Source organism: Macaca nemestrina, chromosome 10 (assembly GCF_043159975.1).
Source record: "Macaca nemestrina isolate mMacNem1 chromosome 10, mMacNem.hap1, whole genome shotgun sequence".
In the NCBI taxonomy this organism is placed as follows: domain Eukaryota; kingdom Metazoa; phylum Chordata; class Mammalia; order Primates; family Cercopithecidae; genus Macaca; species Macaca nemestrina.
This window is the reverse complement of record NC_092134.1, coordinates 14,417,376-14,437,744: the sequence shown is the minus strand read 5'-3', so window position 1 is coordinate 14,437,744 and position 20,369 is coordinate 14,417,376. Positions and strand designations below refer to the sequence as shown.

The following is a 20,369-nucleotide window of genomic DNA, read 5'->3' as shown; positions in this document are numbered from 1 at the left end:
AATCTCCGCCCTCCTCTGATGACATCACAAAGAGTAGAACCAATCACTGCAATTTTCTTAAAGCTCCTCCCACTGGCAAATTTATTAATACCTGATTAACTGAGCAGTGAGAGTCCAACTCCTTAAGGACATATTACAAACTGCCACCCACTCTCTATCCCATCTCCTCATACTCAGGGCCCTACAAGGAAAGAGAAAGATGGGAGTTTAGAGAAAATTTAATGAATGTGCTACTCACAGAGGAGCAGGCAAGGTTGGAAGAACCAATGAGAGATGTTGAGGCACCAAGATACTAGCAATAGTTGGGAACTGTTACCACCCCTAGGCTTAAATATGCAGAGAGGAGTGGGCCTACCAAAACTTGGTGACAGGTAGAACCAGGGAGGGAGCCAGCAGGAGCTGTAGTCAAGAAGGACTTAGCCACAGCTGGCTGGGAGCAGTGACTCACACCTGTAATCCCAGCACTTTGGGAGGCTGAGACAGGCAGATCACTTGAGGTCACAAGTTTGAGACCAGCCTGGCCAACACGGTGAAACCCCGTCTCTACTAAAAATATAAAAATTAGCTGAGCGTGGTGATCCACAGCTGTAACCCCAGCTACTTGAGAGACTGAGGCAGGAGAATCTCGAACACAGGAGGCGGAGGCTACAGTGAGCTGAGATCACACCACTGCACTCCAGCCTGGGTGACAGACCAAACTCTGTTTAAAAAAAAAAAAAAGGACTTTGCCACAGCTGGAATTGCAGCACTGAGGCTAGGGGGAATCATGGTAGGGTTGGAGGGAGAAATACTTAGAACTCCCTTTCAGCTTTTTAATCTTTTCTTGTGACATCCTTTTGGTCAAATCCACTGGGAAGCCACAGGACAAGGGAGCCTGTTGATACCATCCATACAGGCCAGCCTCCTGGGACCTGGGGCAGTGCAGAGCACGGCAGAGAGTGGATCTGGTTGGGGGAGTGTCACAGAGAATAACCAGTCCAATCCCAAATGCTCCCCCTTCACTTGCTCTGTTGGGCCCCCAGACCCTACGTGAAAGATACATTCTCCACTTTTCTGTAGCCGTTTTCAGAGCAGCGTTGTCTCCCTTGGGGACTCTTAGGAGAGCTGACACAAGAAAATTAAAGTTTTGAGAGAGGCCAGGATGTTAAAAGCAAAAGGCAGGAAGAGTTGGAGTCTCAATGCTTCAGTCATAGGCTGGGCAGTGAGCTCCAGGAAGGCAAGGAGGTCGGTAAACACAGTGCTCCACTCTTTCCAGGGCTGCTCTTGCTTTCTTCTTTCCTTGCTGCTTGAGGGGCATTTAATATTCTTGGCTACAGCATAGTGATTAAGAGCATGGCTTTGGAGTCAGACAGACCTGGCTCTTCCACGCCTGACTGTGTAAACTTGGACGTGTTTGTTAACCTCTCTGAACGTTGGGTCTCTCATCCATAAAATAGGAATAAAGCTACTTCTATTCATAGAGTTATTGCCAGGGTTGAAGGAGATGCTAAAAACAAAGAATCTGGACACCTAGTAGGCTGTCGGGAAGTGATAGTTGAACTATTACACAGTTACTAGTGCATGACCTTCCCTGGTGGACTTACATGGCTGGGGTGCAGCCCTCTCTCTGCCCCCGCCTCAGCATCCTTGCCTCTATCAGATGCATGCTGCTGGCCCTGTGCCCCCAAGAAAGGCTGTTTGTCTGGCTCAGTCTGCAGAGCTCTGGGCAGGGAGGCTGGGAGAATGCAAATGTGCTCTTATCTGAGCAGCTGCAGCTGCTCTCTTCCTAGAGTCCATCCCCAGGAACAAGAGCAGGCTCTGAGCCCCCCAGGATGCCTCAGGCTTCTTCTGGTCCTGCTGAATCTATAACATCAACAATAATATCCAGCAATACCTCGGGCTTTTCCATTTGCAAAGTGCTTTGATTTTCATCCTCCTATTGTAGCCTCCCACTGGTCCTGAATTTTTATCACCTACCATATTCTACAGAAGAGGGAAACCAAGGTCAGAATGGTCAAGAGACTTGCCCAAGGTCACATGGCTAATGGTTGGTGGAATGAAGGTTAGAACCCATGCAGTCTAACACCAGAATTAAAGTTCATTGTATTAGGGTGGGGGCTTCTGGTTGCAAGTAATAGAAAACCATGATTCAATATATTTAAGAAAGACTTTCATAAAGTTCATAACAGGTAGTCTGGAGGTCATTTAGTTCTGTGGTTAGTCAGCATTTCAATGATGTCATCTGACTTGGATTCCTTCCATCTCTGAGTTCATGGAATTTACCCTCATGTCAGCTCCTCTCAAGGTCACAAAGTGGCTGCTGTGGTTCCGGGTGGCATATGCAGATACAACATCCAGGGAAGTTGAGAAGCCTGCTCTTAATTATGTTGCTTTAAGTGCAAGGAAACACTTCCCAGAAGCCACTGGTCAGAAGCTAGGTCCCATGTCTTTTTCCCAGACCAGTCTCTGGCAAGGGAGTGGGACTTCTTTAGACTATTAGACTTTACATCTGAATCAAGAGAGAGAGGGAGAAATGAGCCTGATGGGCAATGAATTGTCCTCTGCCTCCATGTTTGTAACTAATATACTGTTAATTCTGGGCCTGTGACTCATCCTCTATTTGTGTCTATTATTAGTTGCAAAGTAGACTTCATGATATGTAAGATAAATCTGGAGTTAGAATGCTGGAAGGTCTTAGATGTCATTGCTTGGAGTATAACTGGGACAAGAAACTTTCCTTCTCTAGAGGGTGTAAACCCTACCTATTTGCACTCTACCTTTGGAGTCAGAAAGTGCTGGTTCCCAATTCCAGCTGTGTGGCCATAAGCAAGTCTTCTCAACCTTCATTCTTCTTCAGTAAAGGGGGCCTAATAATGGTCCATGTCTCTAGACTAGTGAGGATTATACAGAAAACAATGCAGAAGCACCTAGCATACTGCCTAGTGCTTAGTAGGTGCGTAATAAAGACTGGTCAGTGTTACTCTAGGTGGTAAGTTTCTTATCTTAAGAATTAGGGACTTCGTAAAATATTCCTCTGAGTCCACATGGTCTATGAATCCTGTTTGGTCTCGGGGACCCTGGCTTTGCATTCAGCCGTGCGGTCAGCTCACTGCTCCTCTGGAAGACGGGACTGTTGATATCCCTTTGGCTCCAGGGAGAATCTTCCCAGGCAGCCACAATGTTCAGCTCCATCTCTCTGTTAAGCTCTTCCACAGTCAACGTGCCATGCAAAAAGTCCACCTGACATTTCCTTCCAGGTGGTCAGTGCTATCTGAAGCTGGTGTGGAGGGGCCTAGAGACCACAGCCTTCCTCAGAGAGCACCAGGTGTCTGGTGGCATTTTCTTTCCCCTAAAGGGCTGGGGACAGAGAGTGACACCTGGGAGTCCACTCAGCCTCCCCGGTAAGTGGCTCATGCAGCTGTTGTCCTGGGGCTGTCACAACAGTGGCGGACTGGGAGGAGCCTGTCATCAGGAGAAGGTTCCAGCGCCACGGATCCAGGCTGGAAGTGCCCACGGCATGTTAGCTCAGACATGATGGACCACGCAGTCAGGAGGCAGAGGTTCAGGCCAAAGCCCAGCTCTGCCCTTTGGCCTCGGTGATCACAGATAAGCACTTTGTCTCATAGAACCTCGGTTTCCTCACCTGGAAGAGTGCTCAAAATGTAGATTTTAGATACTGCCTGGGTTTAAATCCCAGCCTCATCACTGGTGTGTGACAACTGGCCTTAGACTTAACCAATCTGGGCCCCATCTTTAAAACATGGGTCCAAATCCAGGATAGTCTCCCCATCTCCCAGTCCTCAATCATATCTCCAAAGTCCCTTTTGCCAGGCAAGGTGACATGTTCAGAGATTCTGGGGATTGGGATGTGGACATCTTTGAGGGGTCATTATTCTGTCTATTGCAATTCTGTGTGATCCCAGTTATATAAAGTTCAATACAGGCTAGATCAATCTCGTCGGGAGAGTCATTAGGCCTTTGGGGGAACGTGTGGGGACCCCCGATGTGGGTGCTGGTTATACAGGTTATGTTCACCTTGTGAAAAGTCACCAACCTGTAAATTTATGATGTGCACTTTTCTGAGTAATATGTTATAGTTCAATAAAATAGTTAAACAGAATAAAGCTGGGACCCAAATGGTACCTACTTTGTCAGGAGGTGATGGGGGTTAAATGTGGTGTGACATGGTAAACACTTATTATTATAACAAGGAAAGGAGGATTACATCGCCTGTGTAGCTTGTTCCTTCAGCAAACACTTTTCTGGTGAAAAATATTCCACAAAAAATTAAATAGAATTCATTTTCATCATTTACATACATTTCATCATCAGAAAAATTTTTAAGGAAAAAAATTCTCTTTTCATTAAAATTGTTTTATTTTATGTGAATATGTTTATTTGGGAACAGAACGAAGCTGATGAGAAACAGCTGAATGAACATGTGGTTTTTAAAATGTTACATAACGAAAGAGAAGGAAACAGGAACAAAAATTAAATAGGATAATGCATGTGACAGAGAAGTCTAGGTCCCCCAGATACTTAACAACAAAAACATCTATAAATGTTGACACTCACGTAGGGAGGAATTAGGGCCAGTTATCAAGTACTTACTATGTGACAAGCATAATGACCTATTTCATTTTTTAAATCTTCAACATAACCCTACAAGGGAAATATTTTATTATGCTTCTTTTACGAGGAAGTACTGGAGGTTTGAAGAAGTGAAATGACTTACCCAAAGCGTTTCAACTAAAACCTGGTAGTGCTGGTATTTGAACCTAGGTCTGGCTGACCCCACAACTTCTTATCTGCCCTGCTGATCTGGTTTCCAGGATTCCAACTCTGTGTGTGCTACACCAGCCATCCAACCTGGCTTCCGTTGCAAAGTAGAAACATGGTCACTGGAGTAGAAGGTGATTAAGACCCTTAATTCCTCCCTCTCCAGACCAGGCAGAGGTACCGGCTGCTGCTCTGATTGATCAAAGCTCTGGGCATTCCTGCTTGTCCAGCTTGCGAATTCTCAGGGTCTTTCGAGAGTCTTTTGTGAGGAGCATCCATATTCCTGTCCGGACTCAGCTGGCTGCTCTCCATCCATGAAAAATTTGATGTTTGACTTCCTGTTTGTGCTTGAAAAACAGGGCTGACTCTGGAGCTATATTTTATTTAAGCCAATAAATAAAATTTTAGAGGAGTGAGTTTTGGAGGGGTGGAGGTAGGGTGCTGGAAAAGCCTGCAGAGAAGAAACCTCTTCTTCCTCTACAGCTTTTGGAAAGAAGACAAGAGAGTATGTTCCTGTGGTAATCAAGGAAGATAACAATGAGTATGTATTGAGTCTTTCCCAAGTGCCAGCTACTGTTATCTGGAGTGTGGTTTGAGCATCAGGATTTTTTTAAAGCAATGAGGAGAAGCCAAGAAGCATACAGAGCCAGCTAAAGGTGCTCAGAGGAAGCAAACCTGAAGATCGAGGGTTGTTGGGGCAGGAGGTAAAGACAGTCTGTGAACAGGCAGTCTCTCTGACCCCTCAAAGAAAAAAAAAATCCGCCTTCCTTGGCCTCCCAAAGTGCTGTAATTACAGGCATGAGCCACCACACCAGGCCTCAGGCCAAGTAATTTTTGCGGAAGAAACTAGGCTTATCAGATTGCTCAAGCTTCGTTACACAAATGGGCAGAAGACCTGAAGTTGAACTGGAAAGGTTACACCTGTCCCCATGTGTTCCTTTGTGTGTGGGAATATGTAGGCATGAGTGAAGGCAGGTAGCATGAACACATGAGGGGCATGTGGATGAATGTGTGTGTGGTTGTAGGGACATTGCATGTGTGACTTTGTGTGGAAATGTCTTAGGTATGTGTTTACGTATGTTTGTGTGTGTTGATCCATGTGTATACAGACCATAAAAGTATATCTCTATGGGCCTGGTGCAGTGGCTCATGCCTGTAATCCCGGCACTTTGGGTGGCTGGGGTGGGCAGATTATGAGGTCAGGAGATGGAGATCATCTTGGCCAACATGGTGGAACCCCATCTCTGCTAAAATACAAAAAATTAGCGGGGCTTGGTGGTGCGCGCCTGTAGTCCCAGCTACTCAGGAGTATGAGGCAGAAGAATTGCTTGAACCTGGGAGGCGGAGGTTGCAGTGAGCTGAGATCATGCCACTGCACTCCAGCCTGGCAACAGAGCAAGACTCCACGTCAAAAAAAACAAAAAAAACAAAAAAAAAAACACTGTATCTCTATGTGTCTGTTGAGGATATCTATGGGTGAGTTTATGAGATGAAGCTTGTGCAACTGTAGGTACATGGAAACAAAAACATATGCATATGAGAAAGTATCTGAAGTGTTTGTATTTGTACATATGAATTAGCCACTGCTACAATCATGCTGTGTAACAAACCACCCCAAAGCTTAATGTCTTACAACAACTAGTACCAATCCTCTGATTGGAAAACTTTTTCTATAAAGGGTCAGATGATACAATTTTAGGTTTTGTTGACCATGTGGTGTCTATTGCGACTATTCAACCCTACCCTTGTAAAGTGGAAGTAGCCATAGACAATATATAAATGATGGGCATGGCTGTGATCTATTAAACCATTGTTTGCAAAAATGGGAATAGTTTGGTTTTGGCCCATAGGCTATAGTTTTCTGATCCCTGGTCTAGTCTCACACCTCCGGGTTTGTAGTTTGTGGTTAATCTAGGTTGGGCTCATCTGGGTGGTTCTACTTTGGACTGTGAGTCCAGCTGAGCTGTTGTACACACTGCACATGAAGTTTAGATCTGCTCTGTGTCCATCCTGGGGTCCCAGCTGAAGAGGCATGCTCTATTTCTGGCAGACCATTGGAGACCAAGAGAACAACCCAAAGCTTACAAACATATTTAAACCCTCCTTAGATAACCATCTGCTAATGTTTCATTGGCCGAAGCAATTTATGTGATCAAGTCCACCATCAGTAGGTGGGGAAGTAAAGTAGGGCCACAGTGAGAGGCAATTATGTGATGAAGGGCATGGACATATGGTTTTAATGCAAACAGGATGTGACCTCTTTCTTTCTTTCTTTCTTTCTTTCTTTCTTTCTTTCTTTCTTTCTTTCTTTCTTTCTTTCTTTCTTTCTTTCTCTCTCTCTCTCTCTCTCTCTCTCTCTCTCTCCTCTCTCTCTCTCTCTCTCTCTCTCTCTCTCTCTCTCTCTCTCTCTCTTTTTTAGACGGAGTTTTGCTCTTGTTGCCCAGGCTAGAATGCAATGGTGCAAGCTTGGCTAACTGCAACCTCTGCCTCCCGGGTTCAAGTGATTCTCCTGCCTCAGCCTCCCAAGTAGCTGGGATTACAGGTGCCCGCCACCATGCCCGGCTAATTTTGTATTTTCAGTAGAGATGGGGTTTCACCATGTTGATCAGGCTGGTCTCGAACTCCTGACCTCAGTTGATCCACCTGCCTCGGCCTCCCAAAGTGCTGGAATTACAGGTGTGAGCCACTGCGGCCAGACAGGAATTTCAAACAATGGTTTAAAATACTGCAACATGTATAAAGGCATGTGTGAGACTGTGTGTGGTGGGTTGTATGTTAGAGAATGTTTTGTATGTGTGTGGTTTTTAGGGGATGCATTTGTGGCCACATGTATGACAGAATATCTGAGGAGGATATTTAGAAGATGCCGTGTACCTGAGAGGCTGTGTATGTGTGTGCCTCTGGGTATATATGCATGACTGTAAAGCTGTCTCTTAATACATGTGTGATATACATGCTGGTGTGTGTGCGTGTGTGTGTGTTGGAGTGCATGTGGGTATATACGCATGGCTATAAAGATGTCCTTGGATGTATATATGTGCAGGGTAATGAGTATGCATGTGGGGTATATTTGTTGGGGGGGAGCGTGTGTCAGGGGTACATATGGGAGCACCTGCACACTTCTCAGGAGTGTGTGTGCATATATTTGTTGGGGGGAGAATGAGGGCAGAGAGTAGGAGTGAGAGATGAGAGATGGCACATACTCCCCTTCCCCTGGCACGGCCTCAAAAACCACTCCAGTCTCACAACATGAGTTCTTTGTAGCTAAGATGAATTTTCTTATTTAGCATTTATGTGGCACTTTGGATCTGCAAAGTGCTTTACAATCAGTTTTATTAGTTGTGCTTGTGTGTTATATATAGCAGCAACCTCAGCTGCACCCAGATAATGTCTCCAGAGATGTGAACTGAACCAGGCAAACTTTATCCTCTTCCTCAAGCTTTGCCCATTTCCCGAGATAATATCAGCTTTTTGTGTGTGGGTGGGGGGCAAGTGTTAAAGTGGATTGGTGATGGTGGTGATGCTTGGGGGCGCTCATGTGAACCAGCCTTCTAAGGCTTTTCCTTATCCAGTGAGAAATCAGTGATTGTAATCACTGGATTACCTGCTTGCTCAAATTAGGGTTGGTGAATGAGGGGCTATTTGCAAGGCTAGTTTAAAATAACTTCCATTCTTGTGTTAATACACTTGTTTCTTGTATTTGTCCTGATTTAAACTCTTGCAATGTGGCTACTGACCTGCCTTAGTGTGAGTTTCCCCCAAAGCGGACTATGCAACAAAGACTTAGGCACAAAGAATTCATTAGGGAGGTGATTCCAGGAAGTATAAGCCATTCAAAGGTGTAGTGTTGTGGGCAACTGTAGCTTAATTCTGCTGAGAAACCAGGCTTCAGAAACATTTCCTTAGAGAACTGAGGAACTGGGGTTCTTATCTACCCATTCCCATACCAGACTGGTTAGGGGTTGTCCCCCCGGATGTTAACTCCCCTACACATCTGAGTTGAGACTACTTGAGGCCAAGCAAGCTTCTCTGGAGTTGGAGAAAGTCCTCAGGTGAAGAGGATAACTGGACACAGTTGTTCAAGGTGGGAAGTTTCTGCATGGGGGAATAATCTGCTGCAGCTGCTGGTAAATTCCCATGGCTCAAAGGCAGGGGTAGGGATCAACACTGTCTGCTCTGCCCTCCTGCACCCTCGCGAAATCTTTTCTCAAGGTTGTAAACTCCATGAGCAGGTCCTTGCCTCAGTGTCCTCACCCTTTGCAGCAACTGACTGTCCTGGGACTCTGTGCCATCCTGGTTTCTCTGTCTCTCTCCAGCTGCTCCTTTTCTATTTCTTTTTTTTTTCTTTTCCCCAAATGTGGATATTTCCCAAATATCTCTTTGTTTTTTCCTTGCCCATACTCATGCTCACCAACATCCTATATGATGTGCTATATTGAAAGCTGTAATCATTGCCCCTCTCTCCAGTGCCTAGTCCTGTGTTTTTAGCACTGCCTCACTGAATAATATTCATCAGATAATCACTTGAGCAACTCAAGCTCAGCATTTCCAAATCCAACTCACCATCCTTGACCTACTGCTCAAATCAGCTGCAATCTTGCTTCTCAAGTGTGTTTCAGGGCCAGTCTCATCAGCATCACCTTGGAGCTTGTAGATGCAGAATCATAGGCCCACCACAGACCAAGTGAATCAGGATGTGTGTTTTTAACAAGTCCCTGGATGACTCGCGTGCATATTAATGTTTGATAAGCATTGGTCTACACTATCGATTCTCTTGATTTCTATTAATGGCACCAGGTTTTTTCCAGTTGCTCAGTCTTTCAAACTTTGCAATCACTTGAATCCTAGGAGTAAGTACTCACTAGCTTTCTCTAACTCAGGATTTTTGTGGGATCTGGGTCTCAGACAAGAAGTCATCATAATAATATAACTGGTATTGATATGTTTCAGTTGAATAAGTCCATATCAATACCATCACACATACAAATTCACTTCAATAAATATTTATAGAGTTCTTGCTCTATGGTTGGTTCCATGCTAAGCTGTGATGGTGTAATATTGAACAGAAGTCAGTCTTTATCCTCAAGGAGTTCACAGTTCAGAGGAAGCAGACACAAATAGACACAGGGAGAAAAAGTAAAGAATGCCCTGGAAACCAGAGGAACCCTAACGTAGCCCTGCACAGTCAGAGGAGAATCTGAAAGGAACCAGAAGGATGAGCAGACCTAACTAGTGAAGGTGGGAAAAAGAAAGGGCTTTGGGCAGAGGAATGGTTTGTGCACACACTGGGCTGGGATTGGGGCAGGGTACATTGGAGGACTCTGCCCTGTTTGTGGCATAGGGGAAATCACCTTACCTCTCCTGCCTCATTTGTCTTAACTCTTAATATGCAAACAGTAGTGCCTATTCCTCAGGGTCATTGTAAAAATTCAGTAAAAATCAGGACATTTTAGAACTGCAACTATGTGGTCCTTATAAATATTGATTGAATATAAATTGTCAGCAACCACAGCTCATACATTAATTATGGAAATAATAATCATGGTAGTGGATTGAATGGTGGTTTTCTCCCTCCCCCAAAAGATATGTCCCCATGTCAAATCATTTGAATCAGTGAATGTAATTTTATTTGGAAAAAGAGTCTTTGCAGGTGTTATTAAAGATTTCAAGATGAGACCATCTGGAATTGTCTGAGTAGGCACTATATTCAATGTCAAGTGTCCTGAGAAGAAAAGGAGAGGACACAGGACAGGAGACAGGCCATGTGAAGATGGAGAAAGAGATTGGAGTGATTCAACCTCGTGCCAACAAATGCCTGGAGCCACCAGAAGCTGAAAGAGGCAAGAAAGGATCCTCTCCTAGAGCCTTTGGAGGGAGCATGGCCCTGTTGACATGTTGATTTTGGATTTCTCTAGAACTGTGAGAGAATAAATTGCAGTGGTTTAAACCATGAAATTTGTGGTAATTTGTACAGCAGTGGCAAGAAACTGATATACATGGTTATTGATTTTTGCACATCCTCTACCTGTCAGGTGTGGATTTCTCCTCAAGGATGTTTTGAAGTAATGCTATTATGCCCATTTTATGGATAAGGACTACGAAGTCTCATGGAGGAGAAGCAACTCTTGCTTGCTCATTCCTTCACTGAATATTGACTGGCCTCTTAGCTGACCAGACACTGGGGGACAGTCATGGGTAAAGATTTGCAGAGATCTCAGGGCTTATAAGTTTAGAGGAGGGAGGATGAATAACCATCTATACTGGGTTGAGTAGTGCCTCCTCTCCCCAAACTTATTTCTACCTTGGACCTTGGAATGTGACCTCCGCTGTGAAATGGGAGAGTTCCCTGATTCCCCTAGCAGGATGTACGACAGAGGTGTGGCTTGCCTGTTCAGTCACCCTGCAGCTCAAACCCCTAGGGGGAGCATGCAGATAGGCAGGTGCAGAGGCTGGGCAAGTGCTTTGGGCTCTTGGCCCCACGGTAGTGTCTAGGGGTGGGTGCTTGCAACCCTATTGTTACAAAGCTCTTTCAGCTTTGTCATCTGCAGATGGCTTGAGTGTTAACCAGCTAAATGGACCCTCTGCCTTATCATAAGGGTAGAGGGCCAATGTGACAACTTTCTGTATCCCGAGCTCTTGCCCAGTGTCCTAGAAGAATCAGATCACATAAGGGCTCGAAGGATGAGTGCAAGGTTTTATTGAGTGGTAGAGATGGCTCTTAGTGAGATGGATGGGGAGCCTGAAGGGAGATGGAACGGGAAGGTGATCTTTCCCTGGAGTCGGGCTGCCCAGCCACTGGACTCTTCTCTGACCGCCTCCAGCCAAACTCCTCTTGGCATCCAGACATCTCTCCTCTTCTCTGTTTCTCTGCCATGTTGTTCTGCCATCTATCTGCTTGCCTCCTCGCCTCCTTGCCTGCTGGTCTTCTCTGGAGCTTGGGGTTCTGGGTTTATATAGGGGCAGGATAGGAGGCGTGGCAGGCCAAAAGTCAACTTTTTGGGCTTGAAAACAGGAATTCCCATTCTCATTTAGGGCCTCAGGTATCCAGGCTTGAGGGTGGGGCCTTTGCTGGAGAACCACACTCTTCTACCCAGTGTCACCCTGTCTCCTGTCCGTATCATTTGTAAATAACATTACAGATATAATCAAGTTAAGACAGGTCATTCTGGATTAGGGTGAACCTGAATCCAATGACTGGTGTCCTTATAAGATGAGGGAAATTAAGACAGAGAGACACGGGGAGAAACCCATGTGACCATGGGCAGAGATTAGAGTGATGTGTCCACAGGCCAAAGAATGCCAGGGATGCTGGCAGTCACCAGAAGCTGGAGGAGGCAAAGAAAGATCCCCCCTGGAGCCTTCCGAGGGAGCGTGGCCTTACACACATCCTGCCTTCCAACTTCTAGCCTCTAGAGCTGGGAGACAACGCATACATGTTGTTTTAAGCCATCCAGTTTGTGGTCATGTTACAGGAGCCCCTGGAAACTTACACGGCTTTTAAGAAATATGTATGATTGTACATGTGGAAAGCACAGCTTAGGGGGCTGTGGGAACCTGGGAGGGGGAATGGAGGGATGGGCAGGGAAGCTTCCTCCAGGAAGGCACGCTGGAGCTGAGATTGAGGGTGGGGCGGGAGTTAACTGTTCAAAGAGGGATGGGAAACCCGAGTCAAGAGGGAAGAACAGGTGTGAAGCCTCTGGTTTGGGAAGGACCTCGGTGCTGGAGGAGTGGAAGGTCAGAGTGCAGAGGGGCATAAGGCAGGCAGTGGTGGAGCCGTAGCCCTCGCGCCAATCATGACACATTCCTGTGCCCTGCGCTTCCGATCCCTGGGTTCTATTCTGGGGGTTGCTGGGTCAATATGTCTGTGTGCTCTTCACTGGCTAGGACTGCTCATCCTTTGAGTTCCTTCTAGATTCTCCCCTGACCCCCCACGCTGCCCACCACGCGGGGCGTTTGAACACGAACGTGGAGGTCCTTGTTTGTCCTTGAACGCGGCAGGGAGTGGAGGAGGGCGCCGGGAGGAGGCACAAAAGCGCTTTGTGCGACAGCGCCCGACAGCTTCTCCGCTCGAAGCCGGCTCCGCGCCGTGAATGGGCCGCGGACAAAGGCGTCCCCTCCCAAGTACCTGTAATTGGAGCGTCCACGTGCGCTGGCGCCGCTGAAATGCAAGGGACAAAAGGGAGAGGAATGGCCGCATCTTCCGGCTGCCCGTTGCTATAGTTTCCGTGGGGCTGGTGAAGGGGAGGGCGGTTACCAGGCAACGGGAGAGGGACCAAGACAAAGGGAGCCCGGGAGAGGGAGAGGTCTGGGGCAGGTGTGAGTGCGTGTGCCCGTGAGGTGGGGAGAGACAGAGGAGGATGCGGGAGAGACAGCGAGGACAGAGGGAGACAGAGAGGGAGAGACAGAGGAGACAAGAGAGAGAGAAATAATAGGGAGAGGGAGAGAGAGAGAGAGAGAGAGAGAAAGAAAAAAAAGAGAAGAGAGAGAGAAAAAAAGAGAGAAGAGAGAGCAAGCGAGAGGGTCACATTAAAAAACAGCTAACAGAGGCTCATAGAGACAGACAGAGGCACGGAGACATTCATTCAGTTACTGTGTGCCAGGCCTGTGTGCCTCTAGAGACAGGGCTATTGGCAAGAGAGACACCATCCCTGACCTAACAACTCAGAGGCATAGAGAGAAAGAATGGTTCTAGAGATAGAGCCAGAGGTAGATGCTCCGCTGCCTCCCCTGGGGTGACTGGGGCTCTCTCTCCAGGTGATTGTCTCCTGGAAGCTGGTGTCTTACGGGTAGGGCATGCTCAAAGCCATCATACCCTTCCTCCTGACTCCAGACAGTGTCCACATGCAGCTCCACTCCCAGGAGGCTCTTGTAAAAAGTGACTTCTGGTTGAACAATGCTCAGTCTCTCCCTAGCAGCTCTCTTATGTCTTGCCAACTATGATGCTTGAATTTCCCACCGTTATAGTGATCGTGGACAAGTTAACTCACTTAGTAATTATATAGCAACAAAATGCTGTTAAGCATGTTGCTCAATTGCTCCTGTATGCTAGGTATTGTCAGCATTCTCACTTTACAAGAGTGGAAACTGAGGTTCTGAGAGATGAAATATTTTACCTGATGTCACACAGTTACTCAGTGGCAAAGCCACTAAGGTCTTCTGATCTCTAGCCTGATGTTCTTCCTTCTGCTTATATCCCTGTCTGGGCCAAGGCTTATTTGTTTACAAGGAACAGAAGCCGACACAAATTAACTCTAGTGAAATGGGGGATTTATCAGAAGGACAGTAAAGAGACTCCTGAGACCCAAGGGCGGGAATCAGAGCTGGTTTTCACAAAAAACTCCACTGGGCATTACAGAGAGCTCAGAAGTCATGGATACTATTCTTTCTCTCTCTTTCTGAGACCGTCTGGTGGCTCCTCTCTGCTTCTGTCTGCACACTGGCTCAGTTCCAAAACTGCCAAAATGACCTTCAAGGAAGTCTCCTTTCTTTTCCAGTTTACATTTTCAAGAGACAGCCTGATTGGCTCACTTAAATCAAGTGTACAGCTCTGATCCAATCAATTCTGGCCAAGGGTCAGGCCCTTAGCATACAACATGAGTGGCCAATTGACTTGTGGCCAGTTCTTCAGCAGGGGCTGCCAAAACAGGTGCCGTGGATGAGACAGACATCTTGAGTTATCTATGTAAACTCACTCACTTCTATCCTGGGGATACCAAGAGTAACCTTGTCTGCCTTCCAGGGCTGTTGTAAGGAGCTCATACTTATCGAGGGAGTTTGCAAAGTGTTAAGTGCCACAGAAGAGCAAGTCATTACCTAGGTTAAATGGTGGTATCTGGATGACAAAACCATATTGTCCTTGTTCACCTCCTTTGCCAAGATCATGGCCCGAGGCCAATGGGGCAGCATGCAAGAAAATTGTTATTGACAAGGGAGTGAAGAAAGGAAGAGTTCAGAGGATAATTGAGCTAAAGTGTGTGCCGTGACGAAATGAAAATGAAGAGGAGGGTGTCAATCCTCCATTCTCTCACTCACCCATTTAATAAGCCCTGTGAGCCTACAATGTGCAAGAAACTATACAAGATGATAAAGATACAATGGTGAAAAAGACATGGCCTCTGTCCTCCAGGGACTCAAAGAGGGTGAGGCACCAGGCACATAGCCTGCCAGACACTACGTATTTTAAGATGTGCTATGAGAGAGATGTAATGGGATCAGAGGAGGTGGCTTAACTTAGACAGTAGCACCAAGGAAGGTGTTGTACCAAACACCTGTCAACTCCAACTGAAATGGCACTGTGCCCTGGAGACACTGAATGAGACCTAGGGTTTAGTGGAGGAACTTAAATACAGGGACATTTGATGCTCAAATGATCTCATCTTTGGCTGGTGGAAGACTATTAAAGTTGGTCTTTGAGTTCTCTAGAAATAACCCTAATATATCAACAGCTTTCTCATACTTTGGTATGACAATCCTTTTAGACTTATACATTTTCTATTCAAAGCCAGAGTTAGCCATTTCTCCAAGGAGCTCTGACCTCTTTGGGTGGGAAAATGGTATTTGAGACCATAATCTGGGTGGTGGGAGTGCTCACTGCTCCTGGGTTAGTTATTGGCTCTAGGTATTTTAAGATGACAGTTAGAAAATGCATATTTTTTAGGAGAAAACATGTCATGAGTTTATACTGATATTTCTCATTCAAAATCAGGATACAGTGTTTGATCATATATCTCTTTTCAACTGAAAACCTTGATTTTTAATGTCATGAAATTAGGCACTCATTGCTTTAGTTTACAATACAAATATATTTTGGAATTGCAATAACAATATTATTACTAAAAATATCATTGAAAAAAGATTATCAGCTAGCATTTATTCAGTTTCTGACTTTGTGCCAGGCATGGTACATACATCACATTGCTTAATGCAAAAACAAACCAGGAGGGTGGTGAGATTATCATCCCTATTTTGCTCATGAGAAAATTGAGGTTTCAGAGGTCACAAAGTCACAAGTCAGTACATGATGAAGGCAGTATTTTAATCCCCAACTATCTGACTCCATTACTTTCAACTACTTTGGGTTTTATTTTTTTTTTCCTCTTGTCTTTTGGCATTAAGAAGGTACCTGCTCTCTAATTGCATGGGCTACCTAGTTATTTAATACTCCAAGGATGACTTGACATTGATTATTTGAAAATGCATAGATGAGAAAGAGAGAAAAGGAAGCAGTTTACTGGCTCAATGTTATTGCAGGGATAGAACACTTCTTGAGAAACATGTTGGCTCATACTTTCAAAGCGACAGATTATTGCTTTCAGTTTTATTAGCAGATGGATTCTGTTTAAAGGTGTTGAGTAGTCCTCCTCTGCTGCCAGATTGTTTTAAGTGGGGGAAGCAAATGGGAGGAGTCCCAAGGGCCTTGGGAAAACATATTATCAGGCACAAGCTTGAACCTACTGGAGAAGTTTTATAGGGGTCACTGGCTCCCCACCTTTGGGTGTTTGCTCAAAGCCATTTTCCCAAAATGAAATATCTTTTCTTTTTCACTCTGCTTGTGCAAATAATATTCAACCTCAGAGACCTAGTTTCTCTTTGAACCTTTCCTTGATCTTCTCAGCCTGTAATACTGTTCCCCTCTCTAAACTGGTTGTACTGGGTTGAATAGCAGTCCCCCAAACTCACATCCTCCTGGAAACCTAAGAATGTGACCTTATTTGAATTAGGGTCTTTGGAGATGTAATTAGTTAACATGAAGTATACTGGATAAGGTTGGGTCCTAAATTCAGTTATTGGTCTCCTAATAAGAAGGTGCAAAGACACACAGAAAGAAAACAGCCGTTTGAAGACAGAGATGGAAACTGGAATGATGTAGCCACAAGCCCAGGAATGCTAGGGTTTGTCAGCAGCCACAAGAAGCTAGAAAGGAGCAAGCCAAGATTCTTCCCTAGAGCCTCTGAGGGAACATGGTCCTGCTGACATCCTGAGTTCAGACTTCTAGGCCCCAGAACTGAGAGATAATAAATTTCTGTTGTTTCAAGGCAGCAGTTTGTGGTAATTTGTTACAGCAGTCCTTGGAGACTAATACAGCACCTAATTCAGCACTGTGGGACGAGGGCAAGAATGGAAAGTCTGGGGTGAATTTTAAAGGGTGATTAGGATCTTCCTAGACCCTAGTGGCCAGTGAGAGGGAATAGGGAAAGGGCATTCCAGAAAGCAGGGGCTAAGTCCAGGAGCAGAGAAACTGAACATAGCCCAGGAGAAGACAAACAGATTGGGGGTAGGCAGGCACCAGCAATGCAGGGGCAGCATTTCTAGAATGATGCAGGACAGGTGTGAGATGAAGCTGGGAAGGTAGGCAGAGGCCAGATTCCTCAGGGTCCCAAAGTCCACATGAGAAACTTCAAGACTTCGTGCAGACACCAGGGAGCCCTTTAAGGCATGTAAGCCAGAGACACAGCAGTCATCCTGAACTTGTCTGGAGGTTGCAGAGGGTGAGCTCAGTGCAGGACTGATTTCTTCTCCACATTGACTTTCAGTTTGGGGCCCACAGAAGACATGAAACTTCCTCCTTGGGTGGGGGCCCTGCCTCTGGGTCACCTCCAAGGCAGGCCTCCCATGGAGGTAGTGTTCATGGAGCTGAGTGTTCCTCCAGCTCCTGTCTTGACTCTATCAGACACTGCCTGGAAGTCCATCCAGCTGGCAGCCACTGACCTTTATTTAGTCATTTCAGAAGGTTCGGTTTTAAACTTTCTATCCCAGAAAGCTGAGGAGAGGCCTCCCCCAGCTTCTGCCAGTCCCCAGCCTAGGGCCCAGCTGCTGTCTCTGGAGCACAGGGAGATCCACGCTGTCTCCAAGGAGACCAAGGGATTCTTTTTCTTTCTTTCTTTCTTTTTTTCTTTAACTCCCCAGGCCTGCTTTAATTGGCAGTTCCATGACCTCCAGGATGCACCTGGCAAGGTACTAGGATTCCTTATCGGGGGTTGGGGGAGTGAGGCAAAGAGGAAGGAGGGCTGGCCCAGCCTGCTGGCTCCTGGTTTAGCTTTCTGTCCATCAGGTTTAGCCCTAACTTTGCCCCCTCCCCCAACATTTCTCTCTCTAATTCTTGAGTACCTCTCCCCCCACCCATTCCCTCTTCAGCACACCTGCTTAGATATTGGTCAAAGGGAATGAGAGGACCTGGGATTCTCATGGCAGGTGGAGGATGTCTGTTAAGTAGACCCTATAGCTTCACAGAGTACATCCCACTGGTTACGTGAAGAGGCTCTGGAGTCATTCCCCACATTGCCACTTTCTAGTTGTGTGACCTTGGCCAAGTAGAACCTCTATGTGCCTCAGTTTTCAACTCTGTCAAATGAAGATAAATACCCACTGCCTGGGGCTATGGAGATAATTATAGAGAATGCTTGTAGAAGGCTTAACTTAGTGTCTTGCATATCTTAAATGAAATAAATGTGAATTAGCCTTAATAAGTGTGGCTGAATAAAAAAGGATGAGTTCATGTCCTTTGTAGGGACATGGATGAAGCTGGAAACCATCATTCTGAGCAAACTATTGCAAGGACAGAAAACCAAACACTGCATGTTCTCACTCATAGGTGGGAATTGAACAATGAGATCACTTGGACACAGAATGGGGAACATCACACACCAGGACCTGTCATGGGGTAGGGGGAGGGGGGAGGGGTAGCTTTAGGAGAAATACCTAATGTAAATGACGAGTTAATGGGTGCAACACAACAACATGGCAGGTGTATACATAAGTAACAAACCTGCACATTGTGCACATGTACCCTAGAACTTAAAGTATAATAATAATAAAAAAAACCCCAAAATGTGTTTATCAAAAAGACAACGTATATACCTTAAAAAACTACAAATCGTCATTTGAATTTGTTTCTATTTTTATTTTCCGAGTTTTATATGATCACAACATATAAACATTTCTATTATAATTTTAAAAAAATAAGTGTGGCTGCTTTTATTTATTTCTGGGAATGAAGGATGGTTGAATGAGACTGGTACTAAGAGACAAACAGACCTAGGCTTGCATTCCCACTTTGCTGCTTACTTGCTTGGTATCCTAGGCTTAGCTAATTTAACTCTGTGAGCCTCCATCTCTTCATCTTTAAAAGGGAAGCAATAATCCCTAACTCTCAAAGTTGTTTGGCAGAGATGAGATAATATTTATAAACTGCTTGGCACTTAGCAGGGGCTCCATAACTGCTTGACTCTACCACTTACTCTGACTTTGTGCAAATGACATTTTCTCCCCTGACTTAGTTTCCCCATCTGGAAAATGGGGACAATAATAGTACCTACCTCATAAGCTTGCTGTGACAATTAAAAAACGGACTTTAAGCAAAGCTCTTAAAATATGCTGGCATTGTTAGATATGGTAATTATTGTAGTACTAAAAGCTGATAACCAATATTTATTAAGTACTTAATTTATTAAGTACTTATTATATTCCAGGCACTGTGCATTGCAGCCCTATGACTTAGGAGCTCTTATCAACCCCGCTTTATAAAGACTAAGTTGAGGCTTAGAGAGTAAGATCTCTTGCACAAAGTCACTCTGCCTATAAGTGGCAGAGCTACTGTCATTATCAATGAATACAGTGGTGTGGATATGTGGGAACAATGACCAGAACCCAATACAATAGCCATCCTTGTGGTTCCAGGTTCCGAAGGCCCCTAGGGAAAACTGGACTTCGGGTGCAGCCTGGCCGGGTGATGGATTAACAGTGACAGCTCCTGCCGAAGAGTAAACACAGAGAAAAATAGGTCAGTTCCGACAGCCAAGCCCCCACCTGCTTGTTTTACCCCAAAGCCAATCTTGTCAACTTGATCTTCTGCCCTGAACTTCAGCTGTCCTCCGGATGTTCTTGTGTTTCATGAATTATGCAGACTTGACAAAATGTGTGCGGCAAAGATTAAAATCTCTGTTCTTTTTATTGGAAGATCTTTCTTTCCTCCACTGGATTTGTTTCCTTCCTCTTGCTCTCATAGCATACTGTTTAGCCATCCTGCAGAGCACCTTCTCTCTTCCTTCTCTTAACAACTCAATTTGTGATTCCACTGCATGATGCTAGTCTCACTGCAGATTCTTTCTCATTAATGAAATATACTTCAAGGAACCCCAAAAGGTGTCCTGGATGAGCTTCTGGGAATTTCCATGAACAAATTTAGTGAATTAGGACTCCCACAGAAAAGCCCTGAGTTGTAGCATGTACTCATATCCATGGTATAAATGCCACCATGGTCAATTTCAAGCTACCATATGAAGTCACTAAATATGAACTTGGGAAGAGATACCCACAGTCAGCTCTCATGAGCTCGTAGGAGCTGGCTTCAGACATGACTGGGTTCAATTCTTATATGCGATGGAAGCAATTATTATTATTGGTCTGAGTATAGGTCCTGACCATGCCACTTACCAGCTGTGGCAATCTGGGCAATTTACTTAACCTCTTGGTGCCCCAGTTTCACCATCTGTATATCAGTCAGGATAGGCTGGGTGTTGCTATAGAAACAGATAACCCCAAATCTCAGAGTCTTAACATAACGAAACTTTATTTCTCATTCATGTAGTGTGACAAAGGCATATGGGTTTTGT

General features: G+C 45.3%; 1 long non-coding RNA gene across 1 annotated transcript; it reads right to left on the bottom strand.

The window, feature by feature from the left end:
* Positions 1–11,439: 11,439 nt before the first annotated feature.
* LOC139356517 (uncharacterized) lies at positions 11,440–13,020 on the bottom strand. Its single transcript, XR_011608485.1, has 2 exons — positions 12,884–13,020; positions 11,440–11,701 (listed from the first exon to the last, which is right to left on the bottom strand). It is a non-coding gene; the product is annotated as an uncharacterized lncRNA (long non-coding RNA).
* Positions 13,021–20,369: the final 7,349 nt, after the last annotated feature.